Below are 16,971 nucleotides of genomic sequence, written 5' to 3'. Positions count from 1 at the left end.
ATAACAGAAAGGAACTGGGTGTTGTCTGAAACGTCTGCAGTCATGTTCAGAACATGACTGAAGGCATTATACTGGGCTTTCATTACAAAACACTTTACTGAGTGAGATAACCCAGACCCAAAAAGATGAATATGGTATGGACTCACTCATAAGTGAATTCTAGCCATAAACAAAGGACATAGAGCCTATAATTTGTGATCCTAGAGAAACTAAATAAGAAGGTAAACCCAAAGAAAAACATATATTTATCCTCCTGGATATTGGAAGCAGACAAGATTGCTGGGCAAAAGTTGAGAGCATAGGGGTGGGGTGGAGGTAAGGGGAGAGGGGGAGAGAGAAGGGAGAAGGGGAGGATTGGGGAGAGCTTGGGGGAATGGGATTGTTGAGATGGTGGAAGGGTGGATTTGGGAGCAGGGAAGAAGATATCTTAATTAAGGGAGCCATTTTAGAGTTGGCAAGAGACTTGGCTCTAGGGTTTCCAGGTGTCCAAGGAGATATCTACAGCTAGGTCCTTGGGCAGCAGAGGAGAGGGTGCCTGAACTGGCTTTATCCCATAGCCACACTGATGAATATCTCAAATATCACCATAGAACTTTCATCCGGCAATGGATGAAGATAGAGACAGAGACCCACATTGGAGCACTGGACTGAGCTCCCAAGGTCCAGTTGAAGAGCAGAAGGAGGGAGATGAGCAAGGAAGTCAGGACCATGAGGGGTTCGTCCACCCACTGAGACAGTGTGCCTGATCTAATGGGAGCTCACAAGGGCCAGCTGGACTGGGACTGAACGAGCATGTGATCAGACCAGACTCTCCTAATGTGGCTGACAAGGAAGGCTGACTGAGAAGCCAATGATAATGGCACTGGGTTTTGATTCTACTGCATGTACTGGCTTTTTGGGAGCCTAGCCTGTTTGTATGCTCACCTTCCTAGACCTGGATGAAGGGGGGAGGACTTTGGACTCCCCACAGTGCAGGGAATCCTGACTGCTCTTTGGACTGAAGAGGGAGGGGAAGAGGGAGGGGAATGGGAGGAGAGGAGGAGGTGAAAATTTGTAATAATAATAATAATAAAAAGAAAAAAGTCAAACAGCCTAAAGCCTCTTTAACACAGTCCAATATGGCCAATAAAGAAGTCATGTTACTCCTGAATGACTGGATTATAGAGAGATAATGAAGCAATACCTTCTCCACTCAGGCTGTTGTACCCAACATTACTCTCCTGACTAAACAACTGATACAAGTTGTGGTATCCCATATTCTTTTGGATCTTCTTACACTTCTTTAAGCATTCCTTTAGCCAATAAATCCCAGTACCAATTTATATTTATTTTGTTTTTTTAATTCAAACATTTTAATTTTTTTTGCTTTATAAATAATACCATTCAAAATTTCCTCCTCCTCCCATCCTCCCATTTCACTCCCACTCCCCCACTCACCCTCCAGTCCTAAGAGCAGTCAGGGTTCCCTGCCCTGTGGGAAGTCCAAGGCCCTCCCCCCTCCATCCAGGCCTAGGAAGGTGAGCATCCAAACAGACTAGGATCCCACAAAGCCAGTACATGCAGTAGAATCAAATCCCAGTGCCATTGTCCTTGGCTTCTCAGTCAGCCCCCATTGTCAGCCACATTTAGAGAGTCCGGTTTGATCACATGTTTGTTGAGTCCCAGGGTACTTGCATAAGGTTACTTACACAGTCCCTCTAACTATTGTATGCCATAAAATGGTGCCTTGTAATCTTGCTTTCTTATCCTGGCCACCAACTATAAAATGTTTCATTATTGTCTTAGGTTTTCTATTGCTATGATAAAACATCATGACACAGAACTACCTGGATAAGAAAGGAGCATATTTCATTTTACAACTCTATCATACTCTATCACTGAGGGAAATCAGGCAGAAACCTGAAAGCAGGGGCTGATGCAGAGGTCACAGAGGAGTTCTTCTTACTAGCTTGCTCATTTTGTCTTCTTCTACAACTCAGGACCACTTTCCCAGGGGTAACACCACCTATAGTGAGCTGGGAGCCTTCCCACATCACTCCTGAATCAAGAAAATTTCCCACAAATTTGCTTATAGGCCAATCTTATGGACACATTTTCTCAACTGTTGTTCCCTGAAGAGATGGAGGGATTAATCCCCACAACATGCAAGGGCCTGACAGGGCAGTAAAATTTTAGGGAATTTTATGGTCATGTGAGACATCCATGGTATCTGAAAAGGTCATTGAGAAAATTTTACAGCAGCCTATACTAATGAATGTGAAATAATGATAGATGCTGTTTCTAAGACTTCTGGGATATTGGCACATGATATGCCCTGTCTTGTTCAAGTTGTCCATCTCTTATATGATGTAATAAATATGGGCCACATAGAATTGGAGCCAAGTATGCAAGAAGCTTTTGATCAAATTAAGATTTTTGTAATGTTCATTGGACTTCTTTTATGACTAAAACTGGAGTCCTCCGGAAAAGGGTGGAAGCCAAACATACAACTGCAGAGCATATATAAATCCCTTGAGCAGATAAAAATCTGTCACTGGACCTCTTCCTTCAGTGAGGGATAAAACAGCCTATCCAATAATGGGTTCAATTGAAGTCCCTTTAGAAAACTCCTTTTTTGAGGTTGCCCAAAATCAGACTCTAGGAAAGTAACACATGTACTTGTATTGTTGTAGCAATGTGGAGTCTTATTTGCTAGTCCTGTGACAAATGCATGCAAGACATACATATTTGGACTGATGACCTCATTTATAACTATTGGATACCTGATTAATCTGCCCATTGGGAACATGTAAAATTAGAGCATGGTAGTTGGGCAACGTATCCTGGAAAATAACAAAGGCTTCAGTCATCTCCAGAAAGTATTCTAACATCTTTCATGATACACAGACACACATAGAGCTAGTTGATAATAAGCCTGAGCTAATAAGCCAAACAGTTTATAGTTAATATAAGCCTCTGTGTGTTTCTTTGAGACTAAATAGCTGTGGGAACAGGCAGGACAGAAACTTCTGTTTACAAATGGTACCCAAACATTTGGCAAGAATTTCTACATAAAGCCCGAGAAAGCTTAAGAGGAAAGGATTTTAGACAGACAAAATCAGAATCATGCACAATTTTTGGTAACCATTTTTACTCCAGTAGGCTTTGTTACTCCAGTAGGCAAGCAGAGGCACTGCTCCTTTAAGAGAGGTTTCCTGACTAACACTAAGTTAGTGAGGCTTAAACCTCACAGCTCTTTTAAGAGGCCCTGCCACCAAACACTTAAATGGTGTTTATGAGCAGCCAGCAGCATGCTTATTGGTGATGGCATGGACCTAGAAACTCCACAGAGATATGACAATAAATATGTCTCCTGCCTGTACATCTGGCATGAAGCTAGCCTCTCAGGAAGTTGAGGAATGGGGTGGAGCCAGATGCTAAAGCCACAGCTTTAATTCTAGCCATTCTGTTTAGCAGATAAAAGACTCATATGGTCAGAAAAAAATAGAGATACACAATAAAGACATATTCAAACAGAAAAAAAACTCTAAATGGCTTAAAGTGTGTTTAAAATCATACATAGGCTTGGGAAAGAAAAGAAAAACTATATTGAAAGTCCTTTAAAAAGGAAAAGAAGAGTAGCTGGCATGGTGGTGCATGCCTTTAATCCCAGAACTTGGGAGGCAGAGGCAGACAGATCTCTGTGAGTTCAAGACTAACCTGGTCTACAAAATGAGATCCAGGATAGCCAAAGGTACAAAGAAAAGCCCTTTCCCAAAAACCAAAAATTAAAAATAAAATAAAAGAAATAGAGCTTTTTAAAGGCCACACAAAGATGGAAAATACACAGAAAATCTGGTTACTGTGTGTTATTGTATAGTCTTTGAATTGTTTGACTACTGAGGAAGGAGCAACAGCTGCTAAAAGACATTTGATTATAAATATTGCTGTATTAATTCAACCTATATATTTTGAAAATGACTTGACTTCAAAATTTACGTCAAAAGTTATGTTATTTTGGAGAAGAGGTTTTGCTTTTGTTTCCACAGGAAATGAGAAGCTATGGATTCATTCTGATATAGATATGAATAATTTGCATTAGTATAAATCTTGATTTATTGATACAATTTTAATGCCAATTTTGTTATATGTATATGTATTTCTGATCTTGATTAAGGTATTGTGATTATGTAGTTCATTTAAAAATGTAATGTATAATTAGGAAATATAGGTTGTTAATGGATAATCATTGATAATAGTCAAGCTTGTAGACATGTTAGATTTTCTAGATATATAGAAATATATTTCAGTTAGATAGGCATTCTTCATATCTTTTAAAGACTACAGAATATGCCATTTAAAATGTTTTAATAACTTAGGGCTTTTCATGACAATGAGACACATCTGCTCCTGGCAGCACCAATCTACTTCAAGAGGAAGATGGGCATCGAAGAGGATCCTTATGGAGTTGGATAGTCATTTGGGCAACAAACTGCTCTTGCCTGGACTGTTGCATAAACTAGACACAAAGAACCCGCAGAGAGGACTACTGAACTTGCCTAAAGGTGAGATGGTCTTTCGGGGTTCCTGATTCATGAAAGAGTCTGTGGGACATTCTACAGGATACAGAAGAAAGTGACTCAACTGTCTTTGAAATTTCCTGCTTCATCGAAATGTCTGCTGGATACTATTGGCCTGTAGGCTGAAGATAGATGCCCCAACAGTACAGAAGAACTTTGGGTGATTGTACAGGCAGTGAGATGCCTCTATTATTTCTAGAGTTTAGAAGTTGTTTATTTCTTGTTTACTTAGGTAATATATCCTTCTGGAGTCTTTGATGGAGTTGAAGAATTGATAGATAGTTATAGTTTTCCTTTGTTATGATAAAAGATAAAATAGATCTAAATATTGTAACTGTAATTCTTGCTTGATACCTGTTATATGTAATTTTACTATGTTAAGGCTTTCTTTTTTTGTTTAAACAAAAAAAGGGAAATGGTGTAGGAGGCCCTTCTGTATTTTTGTTTCTTACATTGGTTATTAAAGAAACTGCCTTGGCCTAGTTGATAGGGCAGAACTCAGGTAGGCAGGGAAGAGAGAACAGAATTTGAGGAGGAAGAAAGCAGAGATGGGCAGACACCATGGTTCTCCTGCCCAAGACAGATGCTGGTTAGACTCATGCTGGTAAGCCACAGTCAAGTGGCAATACACATTAATGGAGATGGGTTGGAAAGGAGAATTGTCTGTATTCTGTCAATCATGTTTTAAATAAATGCTGATTGGCCAGGTAGGAAGTATAGGTGGGTCAACCAGACAGGAAGTAGAGGCAGGGTGATGAGAACAGGAGAATTCTGGGAAGTAGGAAGCCCATTGCTTGGCAGTCCTGCCTAGACCACGGAAGAAACAAGATGTGACCTACCCTGCTGAAAAAGGTACTGAGCCATGTGGCTAACATAGATAAGAATAATGGGTTGATATAAGTTATAAGAGTTAGCAAGAAGCCTGAGCTAATGGGTCAATCCGTTTATAATTAATGCAGACTCTCTGTGATTTTCTTTGGGACCTTACTGGCTGTGGGAACTGGGCAGGACAGAAACTCCTACAAGCAGGCCCCTCATGTTACACATTCTTTGTTAAGAAAAATAAAGTTTTATCAAAGAAGGCCCATAGAAAAATCTTCAATGGAAATGGATGGCCCAGATGATCCAACATTTCAGATCAGCTCTGTTGTAGTTTTCTCTGAGTTCTACATCCATAACAGTTTCAAGACTGATGGCTGAGATGATTCAGCCTCACAGAATATTCCAGACAGTACTTTACCATAATCCTAAATTTTCTTTGGGTCCTCTATAAGATTACCAACACCCCCCAATCAGCAGGAAGTAGCCTAGAAAACTATGCCCACATTCCCAAAATAATGGATTATGGATGTTTGTCTTTGTTTAAAATATTGCTTACAAATTGTTATGCATAATGGTCAGGAAAAAGATAAACAAAGGAAATTAGATTCAAGGTCTTGTTTTGAAAATAATAAAGGTGAAATGCTGTGAGATAATGCCTTTGTACACTGTAAAGATTTGTAACCTGTATTAATTTAATAAAATGCTGATTGGCCAGTAGTGAGGCAGGAAGTATTGGTAGGACAATCAGACTATGAGAATTCTGGAAAGAGGTGCAGTCACCGACCAGACAGAGAGGAAGCAAGATGAGAAAATGTACCAAAGGCACATGACTAAACATAAACAAGAATTATGGGTTAAATTAAGTTGTAAGAGCTAGTTAATAATAAGTCTGAGCTAATAGGCCAAACAGTTTATAATTAATATAAGCCTTTGTGTGGTTTTGGGGGGATTGAATGTCTGTGAGAACGGGCAGGACAGAAACTTCAATTTACAGAAGATGTTTTCTATTTTCCATTGTACAATTTTGGCTTCTTTGTCAAAAAATCAGGTGTCCATAGGTGTGTAGTCTTACATCTGGAGAAGGACCAAGCAATCAACTCAACTGGACTCATAGGGGCTCACAGAGACTTATAACAACAAAGGAACCTGCATGAGACTGATCTAGGCACTATGCATATTTGTTATACTTGTGTAGCTTGGTGCTATTATGGAACTCCTAACAGTGGGAACAGGTGTTGTCTCTCACTCTTTTAGTGACTTCTTGGACCCTAATTCTCATACTGGATCACCTTGCCTGGGCAGCACAGTAGAGCTGGCTCTGGTGGTGTAGGTGTGGATGAGATGGCTCTAGGATCTGAGAGTAGGAAAACTGGACCCACCCCTTGCTGCTTACTACATTGGGTGAGCTATCTGGGGCAGTGCTAGAGAGTTTACTCTGGTCTTAAGTGTAGTAGGAACGGTGGGCCTGCCACCTGGCTAGCTTTACCCAAAATAATTACATGGAAACTGTATTCTTTTAAACACTGCTTGGCCCATTAGCTCTAGCCTCTTACTGGCTAATTCTCACATCTTGATTAACCCATTTCTAATAATCTGTGTAGCACCATGAGGTGGTGGCTTACCAGGAAGGATCTTAACCTGCATCCATCTTGGAGAGGAGAGCTATAGCGACTGGCCCACTTCCCTTCTTCCCAGCATTCTGTTTGGTCTACTCCACCTATCTAAATTCTGCCCTATCAGGCCAAGCAGTTTTCTTTATTAATTAACCAATGAAAGCAACAGATAGAAAGAAGATACTCCCACATCACTTAAGTATAAGGGAAAGCTGGTGGGCTGAACAACCCAACTACCACCAGGTCCAGAACCAGGGTTATGAGTTGACCCACTCTAACATCCACCAAATCTGTGACCTGTTGGAACATATGAAGGGGCCAGTCCTGCAGATCCAAAGATACAGGATCTCTCTGACACAGGGAAATAACAAGATATCCAAGAGGAGTCCCAGTGAGGGCCCAGAATTATTAGTGTAGTAGAAGCCAGAGGTCTCAAATCAGATCAATGATTCATTGCAATGAACACTTTCAAGTAAATATATATGAACAAAAAGGTATATTGTGTGACTCACTGTGTCATACTACAGCTTCCACGACAAAATTTTTCTTTTCTTTCTGTTTTCTTTTCTTTTAAATTTTATTTTGTTTTTATTCTGGGTTGGGGGAGGTTGCAAGGGTGGAGGGTGAATGGGAAGTGGTAGGAAGATGAGTGGGATTGAGATGCATGATGTGAAAGCCACAAAGAATCAATAAAAAGTTAAATTGGGGAAAATGTGTGTAATAAAACATTTTAAAAAATAAAGATTACTAATAGTACCCATTAGTCTAAGCAGTGTAGTTGCTTAGAATGTCCTTTCCCCGCCACTGTATTCACATACAGACACACACGCACACACTCATGCACTCATGTGCACATACATAGGTACACAGATTTGGGGAATAGGGTAGACCAAGATGGAATCAGGTCATTCCCAGTCAGGAAGATAAGGCTTTAGCAGTCCTAATCAAAAGTAGTGCATATATAAGGCTATGGGAACAGAAAGAAAAAAGATGACATTGGAAGGGTCATCTATGAAAGGTGGCCTCCTAGTCAAGTGGGCAGCAACTGGAGAACACGTTAGCCTTTCAAGGCATAATGACCTTCCTTATTCCCAAACAGGTTAGTGCTGTTACTTCATGGCTGTTTTTCATTGTCTCCAAATAGTGGGAGAATAGGGGAAGGGAAATTATTCAGAGCAGACCAAAGACATCAAGACTCCATACCCCAAGTCACAGGTCTAGAACAAGAGACCCAAAGGAAACTGGAGGTCTTCAGGGATCTCCAAGGAAAGAAACAAGGTCAGGCCCACCAGCTCTATCAAGTGCACCTGGTCCTTCCCTTGTCTATGTGAGTTAAGTCTATGCCAGCTGCATGCCCCTTATGTCCCACTTAGGCCAAATCTTTACAGGAAAAATCCCAAGAATCTGAAATGAACTGTCCTTGTACAAGTGAGAGGTGTTGCCCTCTTGGTCTCTGGTAGCCTAGGGAGATCAGATAGGACATAGCTAAGACAACTGGTCTTATAGAAGGGGAGCTAACAGTCTGGAGGAAATGCATATCACCAAGACAGAACAAATAAGAGAGACACATTTTTTAAATGAAGGAAATACACAGTTAAGTTGGTTAGAGATTGGTTAGATTTAATGTGACCACAAGCTATGTAAATTCATGTGCTATATACTTAGCCATCCAAAATCTTTAGGGATAACTAACATGAAATGGAAATATTTGAAAAAAAATACATTTGTACTAAAATACATAGATTTTCTTACCATTGTTCTTTAAATAATAGTGTAACAATTGTTTGTATAGACTTTACATTGTGTTAGAAATTAAAAATACCCTAGAAGCCATTTAAAGTGCAGAGAGGATAGGTAATATGCAGATAATATGCCATTTTATATAAAGTCCTTAAATATGAGGATTTAGGCTCTAAGAGGGCCCTGGAACCATTTTTTTACAAATACTAAAAGATAATTGGACTTCTTTGAATTTCAAGATCCCAAGAAATGCCTTAGGTATCTGGAAAATAAACATTTAATTTCCATTTTACTCAAACTTATACACTCAGTCTATCTATCACTATAGAAATAGCCTATAGTATCACTTTTTAGGCTTAACTACTACAGATTGAGATTTTAAAATGTTTATTACATTTTAAACATGTCTTCTATGACATATAAGCAGAAAGGCAATGATATTCAATGTGTTCAGACTAGGGCTGGCCACTATGGAGAAGAGGACCTTCTATTTGGTAAGCACTTGCCTTGTATGCATATTTTTTGTGTTTAAGCATTTGGGTTTATTTGAGAGCACTTGAAGAAACAGAATACAAATGCCACTGTATAATGTTGACAAAATGTTGATGAAGCAAGCCATCAGTGGCTCTCTTGAGGATAACTTTCAACATCACATGAGTGTATGTGCAGAATTTTGCAAAAGTTGCTTTTCTGAAATAGCTTAAAGCCAAAGAAACAGAAAAAAATCTCCATTGTGTTGTCCCTATGGTGACTAGTTCTGAACTCAATGCTCAGTGGCTTCAGGGACTTCATTAAAGTAGAGTCCTCCTCACTGCATGATTAATAGGGTACCAATTAGAAGAACTTTCAGAGGAAAAAAAATCAGTCTTTAATGAACTATACGGGATAATTAAAACTCAGCAAAGCAAATCAATTGGGAACTAATTACAAGTTCTTCCATAACAATTGATAAATAACTTCCTTAATTTTAGTAGACTTATCAATGTTATACATGTTAACCATAAAAAGTTCACCACCATCTTGTCATGAAAGATAGCCATAATGAAAATGTATATTATTTAGACAAACAAATTTCTGTTTAGTGATTACAGCAAAGATTACATAAAAATTGCCAGTAAGTGACATTTGTTGTTACTGTTCAGTTGCAAGTGGATTCAAGAAAAGTATGTTCCTATCCAAAAATAAAATAACATTCATCTAAATTTTCTTTTTAATATTTTTTATCTATATACTAATTGAATATATTATAGGCATAAATAATTCAAACAATGTAGAAATACTTCTATATGCAATATTCCTCCACACATAAGACCTACATTTGCTTAATAAGTCAGTGATCATTGGTCCATTCTTATTTATAATTATTCATTTCATTTTGTTTATTCAATAGCCACTTGCACCTTAGATGTGTCTTCCAAAGAGTAAGAACTGAGGCAAACTTTTTTCTTCATCTTTCTTTCATACAATACATCTCAACTGCAGCCTTCCCTCCCTTTTCTTCTCCAGTCCTCTCCCACCTCCTTTCTCCCTCAGATCTACTGTTATGCCATTTCCCTTCAGAAAAGAGAAGGCCTCCCAGTGATATCAACCTAACACAGCATTTATATGGTGTTCTGTAAGATATGAAGAGTTCTCTGTGGAAGTACAAAGGTCCTATACTGATGACAGAAGTCACAAAATAATCCCACACCAGTTCAAAATTATAAATAATAAAGGGTTATTTATTTAAGGGAAAACTTCAGATCACTGTCCTAGGTAACAGTTCTCTGCATGAACAGAAACAAAGTCTAGCAGCCGCAAGCGGGAGCTGGAAGCAAGAGAAGGACACACACTTTAAAGCTGCTTTTATAGTATAAGAGACCACACCAAGAGGGCTAGTATCTTAAATGTTATGGGATGAAGGAGCAGAATGTGCTCCCACAGAACCTCCCCCTTTTGTTTAAATAAGAGAGTCCCAAACCCAATACAAAACTATATACACTAGGAACAGATATCAAGTATAATTAGAATTACAACTAGCTTAAACAATATTAAGCAAAGAACATATGCTAAATGTTTTAATAAACATTCTATCCTAAGGAGTCTAAGTCTTGTATAGGAAATGGCTTGGCAAGATCATTAGAATACAGTAACTATGACCATATAATCTTCAACCACATCGAAGGCCTGAGAAGGGAGATAATATTACTTGAGCGGGCAGGAAGTACAATCAAGCAGCTTCCAAAGCAAGCAATATATGACAGAAACAATTAGCTACCTGAGCAATCATCCAAAGTCTCATTTTGCAACGTGGAAGCAACCAACTTTGGCTAAGACTTAGCATAATTGACAGACCATTTTCAGAGGCAGGAAAATTTTCAGAACCATCTTACCCTGTCTTGGCAAGATTTAATAGTCTTTTTCCTTGTGTCCTGCTTATCCAGTTTTGGATATGATGTACTTTGACAGTGGTTGAGGGATGTGCAGTTCCTTACCCAAAGGCCAATGGTGCCAAGAAGAAAACAAACTCCAAGTGGGTTGCCTTTGGTGCTCAACATTCTCTTGGGAAATAGATTGGATCTGTCAGGAGCAATCATGTCTCATGTCAACAAAACTCTAAGTTATTTAAATGCCATGTTCTACAGATCCTGGACGTGGTTGAAGATTACCTATCTAAACAGAATACAATCTCTGTGTATCTAAAGAACCTAATTGATCTGACTATATATACAACAAACATGTACAACTATTGACCTATACTATTTAATACCCGTATAACTTAAAGACTAAATCTTCATGTGCAACAAATGAGAACAATGACCTCAAAATCTAAACAATATATAAGTATCTTGATCAGAGGTAGGAGTAATATATAATGCAATATGAAAATATATCCTAAAAGTTGTATCAATATACAAAATGTCCTAAACAGATGTAGAAACATGCATATATACAATCTGAATGAATAACTTTGCATAGGTGTACAAATAATATAAACAAAAGTAACGAATATAATTTGTTTATATTTGTATGTTGCGTGGTAAATGAATGCAGGCAGATTGTAAATACTATATACACAGCTTTAATGGAGGAAATTAGACTTACAGATCCAAGGTTCCTGCGGAGCACAGGAAACAGAAAAGGGCACGCACACTTCCGCATGCCCGATTTATCAGTAAACATTCGCCGGAGGCAAGCCCGCCCCCTTAGGGGCTGGCCTAACCCTACATCTCCCCCTTTTGTCTAAATAAGACGGAACTAAACCAAATACAACTATAAAAAATAATAACAAATAATAAATATAACAAACACTATTGAGAACAAAAGTTTTGCTAGATATTCTATCTCAAGGAGTCTAAATAATGTAGAGAGTACTACAATTATATAATCTTCAACTCCGTCAAAGATCTGAGAAGGGAATAAATATTACAACAAATGAGAGATATCCAAAATGTGCAATAAATGACAGAGACAACTGACTACCTGGGCAATCACCTAAAGTCTCGTTTGCAATGTTAAGTCAACCAACTTTGGCTAAGGCCTAACATAACTGACATACCATTATCAAATGCAAGGAGCTTTCTTAGAATTATCCTACCCTGTCTTGGCAAGATAAGACAATCCTGTTTCATATCTTTGTCAGTAGTTGAGGTATGGGCTTTTCTTAACCCAAAGGCCAGTTCTGCCAAAAAGACAAGCTCCCCGTGGAGTGTCTTTGGTGCTCAACGTTCTCTCAGGAGTAGAGTGGCGTTGCCAGGAGTAAATGTGTCTCATTAGCACAGAATTCTAGGTTAGATTAAAGGCCATTTTCTACAGCTCTTTGAAAAGGCTGAAGATTATACTATCTATACTAAATATAATCTCTATGTATCTAAAAGGCCTGATTAACCTAAAAATAAATATGACAAACATATAATTCTCAATACCTATCTAACTTGAAGACTAAGAGAATAAACAACTGTGCAATATATGAAGACAATGATCTTCACCTGTAAACAATGTCATTACATATCAAATGTAAACAATGTTATTACATAAATAGTATCAGATGTAGAAATGTACATTGTGATATGATAGATGTGTCAATACAATATAGACAAAGTTATAAGCATACTCTTATACAAAAATAGAGGTAGGAACACTCACATTCAATATTCAATATATCAATATACAGGAAACAGTACCAATACAATTTTTTAAAAACAGTAACTCACAAATACCAATCATCCCATCAAACCAGTTAATCCCCCTCTTTTTTTTTTAGAATATACCCTTAATTCTATAAAATATCTCCCCATCCCCTCAACCCTAAACAAATCACTAAAAGATGTCCCTAACCCTGAGGGCAAACTCTGTTGGGAGAGGGGACGTCGTCCTCTAAGATTGCTTCTAGCTAACATAGGGGTGACGTTCTTCTTAGGGGCTCCTGTGAAAGCAAATGATGGTAAAATTCCCAAATTAACCTTTGTCCTAAGAAAATTGGAACTAGTCCCTGAGCGCTTTGAGAAGGTCCGGCCAGAGTATTGTCAAAAATGTGCACCATTCGAAATTGTCTCGTGCAGTTGGTACCAAAAAACAGGTCTAAAATTAGCGCTTAAAAAAAATATATTCATGACGTCATAAAAACCAGATTGAGTTGATGTTGTGGGGCCCCATCTTCATCCTGGAAACTTCAAAGATTGCTGTAGGAAAATTTGTTGCTTGTTATGGGGAGTTTAAACATTAACAACAAGGACATATACTGACATATAAAGAAAGACACAGATATGAGGAAAGGCAAAGAAAGTTTATCAAGTATATAATTATTCTTATTCTGTCCCATTTCATGGCTCCTGACCTGAGACAGAAACTCTGAGATATCTCTTATCAACAGGCTTGGAATTGAAGAGGGACTGAGCCATAGTCCAACTCCAAAACCAGCTCTACATATTTATAAAGAAGTGTTCAATAAAACATATATATAATATATATATAATCAATACTTACAGAATGTATAGAATTTTATTGGTCAAAGGGGGAATAGAAGATACAGGGAAGGGCTTAATAGCAAAACTTTTTATTTTTTTGACCTACAACATTCTGTTTTTCTTTCCTGTACAGTATCATCTAGAGTGACCCCAGTTATACCAAAACCAGGAAGTCCTTTTGGATAATGCTCTTCATTGTCTCGGGCACTGAAAAGAGGAATAAGAGATAGATCCTGGAAAGAGAAGGACCAACTTGCTAGTGTGGCAGAAAGGAAAGGAATCTTTTCTGGTAGGTTGTAGCATGGCTAATAAAAACCCAGAGACAAATATTGGGGTTCAACCTGAAGGTTAGAAAAGAAAAACAGCTAACCACTGGCTCTTCTCTCTACCTCAGCTCCAAATAGTGATTCTGCCTCCAGAAATCTCAGAATGAGACTGTCTGAGAGCTGTCTCCTCCCACCTTATAATTGTCTCTAGTTCTGGGATTAAGGGCATGCACCACTACCACCTGGTTTCTATGGAAAACTAGTGTGGCTACTGGGATTAAAGATGTATGTCACCACTGTGTGGTCTGTAAGGCTGACTAGTGGATTTATTTTACTCTCTGATCTCTAGGCAGGCTTTATTTACCAAAATACAAATGAAATATCACCACATTTCCCCTTTGTGTCTAAAATAAAATAGGTTATAACTAATATATATAATAGGTACAATGACTATATACAATATATAAAAGCAATAAATACATCAACAATATCTGGTCCAAAATGGTTTGGATTTTGATGAATTCAGAAAAAATACTCCATATCAATCCTATCTTGGTGAGTCCAAAGTCTTGTACCTGATTTGCTTTCTGTCATAACTTGTTTTCTGCATCAAGTAAACAGGGCTACTATAACTATCTGTGTTCTGCTTATCAAATTAAGACAGCATATTGTCAGCAGTTGAGGCAAGGGCATTTTCTTTTCCAGAAGTTTACTTTTTCCACAAAGAAAGTAAACTCCATGTGTTATGGGAACCTCTGTCAGCCAATGAACTTTAAGGGGTGGAACCAACTTAGGGTGTGACTATTTGGGTACTTGGAGAAAAATGCCAGGCAGCCCAGGGTTCGCTCTCTCTGTGGTTCCCATGCTACACAGCTGAGCTTGGAATTCTCATTTCTGTTTCATGAGTTTGCCCCTTATAATAAAGGAAAATATAATTTGTGTACCTTGTATCTAGCCTGGTATTTCTCAACCCACGATAATTCAACACATGTGGAGTTTCTTCAATACCCATTATCTTCTCTGAAGTAGATTGGTGTTGCCAGGAGCAGAAATGTCTCATTGTCATAACAAAGAGCCTATGTTATTAAAACATCTTAAATACCAGATTCTATAGATCTCGGAAGTGTTTGAAGATGACTTGTCTATCTAAAATATATCTTTGTTTAACCTTGAAAACCTACCCAATGTGACTACAAGTTTGATTATAATAGGTGACTAATTACTAACCTACATTTCCTTATTTTTTCCTTTTTTAAATATTTTATTGAGGTCTACATTTTTCTCTATTCCACTCCCTGCCTCTCCCAACCCCACCTAAGCCCTCCCCCTAGGTCCCCATGCTCCCAATTTACTCAGGAGATCTTGTCTTTTTCAACTTCCCATGTAGATTAGATCTATGTATGTCTCTCTTAGTGTCCTCATTGTTGTCTAGGTCCTTTGGGGTTGTAATTTGTAGGCTAGTTTCCTTTGCTTTATGTTTAAAAACCACTTATGAGTCAGTACATGTGATAATTGTCTTTCTGTATCTGGGTTACCTCAATCAAAATAATGTTTTCTACCTCCATGCATTTCCTTATTGTCCTAGTAGGAGATTTCAGCACTCCTCTCTCACCAACGGAAAGGTCAACCAGACAGACACTTAACAGAGAAATAAGAGAACAAACAGATGTAATGAACCAAATGAACTTAACAAACATCTATAGAACATTCCACCCAAACAGAAAAAATATACCTTCTTTTCAGCATCTCATGGAACCTTCTTGAAAATTGATCGCATAACTGGTAACAAAGCAAGCATCCATAGATACAAAGAAATTGTAGTAACCACCTGTGTGCTACCGGATCACCATGGAATAAAGTTAGAATTCAACAACAATTCTACCCCCAGAAAGCCTAAAAACTCATGGAAACTGAACAGTCAACTACTGAACCACACCTGAGTCAAGGAAGAAATAAAGAAAGAAATTAAAGTCTCCCTTGAATTCAACGAAAATAAAGACACAACATACCCAAACCTATGAAAGCAGTGCTAAGAGGAAAGTTTATAGCACTAAGTGCCCACATAAACAAAATGGAGAAATCACACATTAGATGTAAAAGGAGAAGTGGGCTGCATTCCTGCTGCCCTGCTCACAGCCACCTGGCTAGCTTGTGCCCCGAAATAACAACACAGAAACTGTATTCTTTTAAACACTGCCTGGCCATTAACTCTATCCTTTTACTGGCTAATTCTCACATCTTGATTAACACATTTCTAATAATGTATGTAGCACCACAAGGTGGTTGCTTACCAGGAAAGAGTCTAGCCTACTTCCATCTTTGGCCGGAGCTTCATTGCATCTGACCTCACTTCCCTTCTTCCCAGCATTCTGTTCTGTCTACTCTGCCCACCTAAGGGCTGGCCTATCAACTGGGCCAAGGCAGTTTCTTTATTAACCAATGAAATCAGCACAAAAAGAAGACCCTCCCACATCATTTCCCCTTTTTCTGTTTAAACAAAAAAAGGAAGGCTTTAACTTTAACATAGCAAAATTACATATAACAAAACAGTTATCAAGTAAGAATTACAGTTACAATCTTTACATCTATTTTATCTTTTAACAAAGGAAAACAACTATAACTATCTATCTGTTCTTCAACTCCATCAAAGACTCCAGAAGGATATAATATTACCTAAGTAAATAAGAAGTAAGCAACTTACAAAACTCTAGAAATCACAGAGACATCTCACTGCCTGGACAGTCACACAAAGTTCCTCTGTACCATTGGGGCATTCATCTTTGGCCTATAGACCTATAGTTTCCAGCAGACATTTCCATGAAACATGAAATTTCAAAGGCAGTTCAGTCACTATCTACTGTGTCCTGCAGAATGTCTCACAGACGCTTTCATGAATTAGGAACCCCAAAAGATCATCTCACCTTTAGGCAAGTTCAGCAGTCCTCTCTCTGAGGGTTCTCTGTGTCCAGTTTATTCAATAGTCCAGGCAAGAGCAGTTTCTTGCCCAAATGGCTATCAAACTCCA

The sequence above is a fragment of the Alexandromys fortis genome, unplaced genomic scaffold (genome assembly GCF_014885135.2).
Source record: "Alexandromys fortis isolate MF-2015 unplaced genomic scaffold, M_Fortis_MF-2015_v1.1 scaffold_225, whole genome shotgun sequence".
Lineage (NCBI taxonomy): Eukaryota > Metazoa > Chordata > Mammalia > Rodentia > Cricetidae > Alexandromys > Alexandromys fortis.
This window is presented reverse-complemented; position numbering follows the sequence as displayed.